Below are 6073 nucleotides of genomic sequence, written 5' to 3'. Positions count from 1 at the left end.
GGCCATACACTGTATTGAAGACTCATGTTGCCAAAAGGGTTGAACCCGTCGGATGAGAGCCCGAGCCTCACATTTCGGACCTCTGACGCAAAATGAGGAAACTCCTTGTCTATATGCTTCCAAGCCTCCCCGTCAGCAGGGTGTATAAGGGTATCTTCGTCATGCAATTCCCTATCAGCGTGCCATCTCATAGCTTCGGCTGTGCGTGAAGACATGTAGAACCGCTCCAACCTATCCCTCAAAGGGAAATACCGAAGTACCTTTACAGGTTTCCTGTTGCCTGCAGGAGTCAGCTTATATCTGTTAGTGTGACATACCGGACATACGTCAAGGCCACCAAGGTCATTCCCTTCTGGATCTTTACCCCAAAAGAGAACGCAGTCATATCTGCCTGCATGGATTTTGATGTAGGAAAGCCCAAGATCTTTCAGGATACATCGGACCTTATGATGAGTGGTAGGAAGACGATGACCGTAAGGCAGCATCGAAGCAGTGTACTGTAGATAATCAATAACAGCTTTCACAGTCGATTTAGTCCCAACTTTAATCTTCATTACGTCCATCACACTTTCAAAAACGGTCTTCTGACAACCGGGGTACACAGGGGTCTGTTGGAAAGCAAGCAGTCTGTTGTACTTGTCAATACCAGCAGTGTTGACAGCTCTAGGGAAGGGCTGCACCGGGTCAGGCATATACTGTCCTTGAGCGCATACACCGCTCTCATAAGAAAACATGTCGTTGATGAAGACCGTTGTTGGATCGTTGGATGTACTGCCCGTCTCAGAAAATTGGCCATGATCATGCGGACCCCCAGATGATGTTTCACCGTGATATAACCAACATGTGTACTTCTCCCAAAACCCGTTACTCCTCAGGTGCTGCCATACTTTATCAATGGGAAATCGATGCATATCGCTACGACACTGACATTTTGTTCACGGGTAATAGAAAATTGTATTCCCGTTAGCATTAGCCAGCGCATATTCTATAAAACTCATAACTCCTGTACCGTATCTTTTATCCTATTTTGGAAGCGAAATCCAACTCTTATCCATATCCTGAAAATATAACAAAATATATATGTATAACGCTAGCTAATTATTAATTAAATTCTATGTCATATATAAAATTTCAATTCATTTATATATATTCTACGTATTACAACTAATTGATAACAAATTAATTAACACACACATATATATATATATAGATATACTTAATTAATAATTACATAACAATATTATATATATCAACATCATCACAAAATCATCATCAACAACTTCATACCATCAACACAATATTATAATTAATTAACATATATATATATATATATATATATCTACTAGCTACTTATAATTAACAACAACTTCATATATATTATCAAATCATCAACCAAATCGATCAACACACACACACATATATATACATCAAACGCACTCAAAATCTATCAATTCAATCACACTCAAAATCGATCAACTCAAATAAAACTCAAAATCAACATATATACACATGTACGTACCTATATATAGCTCAACTTCTTAATTATGGACAGATTTTAACAACACCCAAACTTTTTCTCCCGTTTTTTTTCTCAAATGAGCTGCTGTCCAGATCTGCGAATATAAAGAACTTTAGCCGACGAAATTATATTTTCGTCGGCTATAGTCAGCTTTAGCCGACGAAATTAAAATTTCGTCGACTTTAGCCGACGAAAATATAATTTAGCCGACGAAGAAAAATTGATTCGTCGGCCTGGTTTTTTTTTTCGTCGGCTAAAATCTTTCTTCTGGTAGTGTATGTTATATTTCGATTTAGCGTATATACAGGGATATATCGATCAATAATCATATTAATTGGATATATAGATCTGTAGTGTATTAATAATGTAATAATAGAAAAACATAACGTATTATTAGATATGTAGTGTGTTAATACACTAATTCTTGATTAATACAATTAGTGTATTATTAGTGTATTGGTTATGTTGTTTTCAAAGAGATATTTTGGATATATATATATATATATTATTTTTTTTTTATTAACAAAATTTAATAAAATTCATTATTAATTAGTGTATCAACGTTGTTGTGTACTTATTCTTGTTGTTCCATTGCAGTACTTCAAGGATAATTAACACTAATTCAGATAAATTTTTATTAAATGTTGAAATCTAAAACTAAGAAAGGTCAATATTTAATTGCATTAAGAATCGTAGATAATCAAGACAAATTTAGAAAAAAATATTCCCTCATGATTTTCGATTTTAAGTGGGGATTTTTGTTTCAAGAGCGATAATTATATATCAAGGGATTTTTTTTCTAAAAATCCCTTAAATATGCACTCATAATTTTCGATTTTATATAATACTAACATTTATGCATGCGAAAAGACCGCGCCTTTATTGTTTTTTAAGGAAAGACATTGTACCTTAATACGTACATTCTATCGTTTTTTCTTTTTCAACCTACCAGGCTATACCGCTTCATTTTATCTTCCCTACTTCAAGTCATTTTCTATCATATATATACTTCATTAATCATCAGCTTAGCTTATGAAATTTCACAAATTTTGCTGCACAACACTTAGAGATCGTTGAGACTAGAAATCCCGTCAAAGCGTTACAAAAGTGAGCAATGGTTTGAAGTTAAATTCTCAAATAATATACGCAAATTATTTCATTAAGGGTTCATTTTGCTCCAAGAACCTGATAACTGATAAGGGTATATCAAACCTAGCTTGTACTTTTTCGTTTTGGTGCACGTAAAGAACATATGAACAGTTTAGAAGAAAATAACAAAAGATCAATGATACATATTATGATATTCATCGAGTTTGGTGGTTTATTGTTTTTTTTTCTAGGTTAAAACTCCTATCAGCATTTGAATCCTTTGTTTAAGCATACCTTTATCTATGCGTCTTCCCTCTACGCGCGGAAAATATTTTTTAATACTACGGGAGGATCATTCAGCATGCTTAGTGGTCCTTCTTAATCAATAAGAAATCGCCATGTGGTATTTTTAAAACATCATAACAAGGTAAAAAAAATTGCATTTAACTTTTTTTATTTTGAGAATAAAAATGCATTTAACTTGAGTAAATCCAAACTACCTCAAACTTAAAAAACCTAGATCTTCATCCTCAAACATAAAATCACGACCCAACTCCACATCTAAGTTCTACATCTAAACCCTAAACGCAAAAGTTTCCACCTGAATGCCGCTGTAAGTTACAATTTGATGAATTAGTTTGTAAAATTAAATCCCATAACGAAAAGAATCAAGAAGGCCAGAAAGGAGATCTACATAAGTATTATCAATTTCATAACTATGGTGAAATCAGAAAAACAACAAGGGAGAGGGAGGGCATACAAAAAAATATTACATAGATGTATATGACCTCACTAGCTTTGTTATTGCATTCAACGTTCTTCTCTTCTCTTCTCTTCTCTTCTCTCACCGATCCCCATCTTCCATATAATACTTGAATTCAGAGAGAGGATAGAGAATAGATGTATATTACAGAACTAAGGCTATCGTCAAATCAAATCATTCTCAACTGTGTCTTGCTCAGCTCGATTGATCGGTCCCTGTAGATTTCATTTTCTATATTTAATTAGCTGAATTTGGTTCTTCCACCCTCTCTGTCTCGGAGATTTTTATTTTTTTTAATGGTTAGGGCTCGGGATTGAAAGATAACGGTAGTTACCCACGGAGCTTACAGTTTTTTTTTACGATGCAGTAATATTTAACCTCATTATGACGTGTCACAAAAGTAACACGTGTCGACGTTTTATTAGTGATGGAGGACCATTAGGCACGCTAATATAGTTCTCCCGGAGCACTGAAAAAATTCTCCTATGCGCGTTCGACTTCACTTTAATGATTAATCAATGACAAACTCATCAAGACTTCACTTTTATGCTTCATTAACGACAAATTAACTCAACAAAACTTGAAGGGTCTTGTGCTTTGATTACAACAGGTCGAAGGCTCCTGTGTTTCCAGTACAATAGGTCGTATCAATTTATCGTAAATATATAAGAACCAAGGCTTCTGAAGCCATCAAATTACCTGAGATGTAGGCTATTAGCAGAGAGACAGAGTCGCGAGAATAGTTTTTTGCTGGAGAAGGTGAGTAGTTAGCAGAAGTAAAGAGGAGGAAGATGGATGAGGGAGAAGATTTGTGTTTTGCGTGCGTACATTTTTTCATAGTTCGCAGATATTTCTCTCTAGAAATTTTAAATACACACCCCTAATCTCTTAATACACACCTCTTGCTTAATACACCCCTCATATAATTTTTCATTTCGATATTAAACTTAATACACATCTCAAACTGCCTATAATACCCTTATATCTAAAATTAATAAATAATATGTTATTTAGTTATTATAATTTTATTATATATTTTGGTAACTCTGTTATGTATTTTTTTCTATTTTCTACTAGAATTTTTTTCTTTTCATCGTCAAATTTATAATCAAAAGACTATATATTATTACACCCCTTGTCACCAATGCGACATCAATCATTTGGAATTTGAAAAAAATGTCAACCATTTTAAGTTTTCGGAATTCACAAGCTAGTAGATGTACACTAGGTCACTAGCTATTAAACATGTATACCTACTTTTTTCAATACAACATATCAAGATGAACATGTAGTACTTCAAAATAGTCTGCAAAATCAAAACTAAAACTGATGCAAAAAAAAAGAAAAAAAAAGACAGAACTCAAATGAACCAATATTGATTGAACAATACATGTGATTATTTGGTAGCACTCGAAATTCAGGTAATGAATTCTAAAAGAATGTTGTTTTTTTTTGTTTTTTTTTATGAAACTACAAATTGTGGAGAAGAGTCAAGTTTACTAGTTTTAGGGAAGAAGTAGTTGTATCGATGGTTTTAGGGTAGGAGATGAGACTAATTCTAATTGTGATTTCATTTTCTTTTTTAATAAATAGATGTATGTTTTGGTCATTAAACATACCTAAAATATTTGATGTGAAAATAAATTAATAAAGGTGTGTATTAAGAGATTAAATGTGTGTATTTAGAATTACTCATTTCTCTCTTATATATTTGCCAACTATAACTTTCTTTTCTCCTTAAAACGTGGCGGAGCCGTTGGAGTATTTTTTGTTTTTGTAGTTTCTCTATTGTACCCTCAATTTATTAAATTGTGTTTGATTTAAGATTTATACAGTAGTAGTAAATTGAGAGGAGTGCGATTATTGGGACCTCCAAATTTGCTCACTAGACCTCATTATATTGTGAATTATTAAATGACATATACATCCTCATACACAATCACTATTAAGGACAATAATTATACAAAAGAAAATATTATATTTGTCACATCCCGACCCTTATATTTTTACCTTATTTACTAGCTTGATTATAATAAGAATTTTACCGTCTCGATCATTGAGTTAATAGCTTAATTGGTCCCTAGAGGGGTTTCGGGGTCGATTTTTAGTGCTGAGGATTATTCGTGGGAGAAAATATGACGACGGTAAAAATGGTAAATTTTTGCTAGTAAAAGGTAATTTTTATTGGGGTATTATTTTTGGGGTGTTGAAATTTGGATTGGGTATATGTGGGTTGGAACCGGTTGGGCTAAGCCCAAAATCTCTCTCTCCCTCCCGATTCTCTCTCTCCTCTCCCGCTCCCACACCCGCTGCCGGAATTCCGACCGCCCGTCCGCCGCCGTCCGGCCGCCCCAGACCGCCGCACCGGTCCCAATCGATCGGTCTCCAACCCAGCTATCTTCCAGGACCGGTGACAGCCCCCCTAGCGCCGCCGTGAGAGAGCGGTGCCGCCCGAAAGGCTAGGCTGCCCCGAACTTCCGGCCGCCGGAACTCCCTCCTCCGGCCACCAATCCGGGCAAGCTTGGTACGGTTTTGTAGCCCTCCTCCCGTGCAGCAACCCCTCCAATCAGCTCACTCCCTCTTGAGCTAGGTAATGAGAAATGTGGAGTTGAAATTTCTAGGGCTTTTAGGATGTTTTTGTTCGATTAGCCTAGTTAGGCTTGGAATTGGGTGATGTGTTGGTCAGGAAAGTTGTAGAGCAT

Source organism: Fragaria vesca, unplaced genomic scaffold (genome assembly GCF_000184155.1).
Source record: "Fragaria vesca subsp. vesca unplaced genomic scaffold, FraVesHawaii_1.0 scf0513035, whole genome shotgun sequence".
Taxonomy (NCBI): domain Eukaryota; kingdom Viridiplantae; phylum Streptophyta; class Magnoliopsida; order Rosales; family Rosaceae; genus Fragaria; species Fragaria vesca.
Note: the sequence above shows the minus strand (reverse complement) of the source record.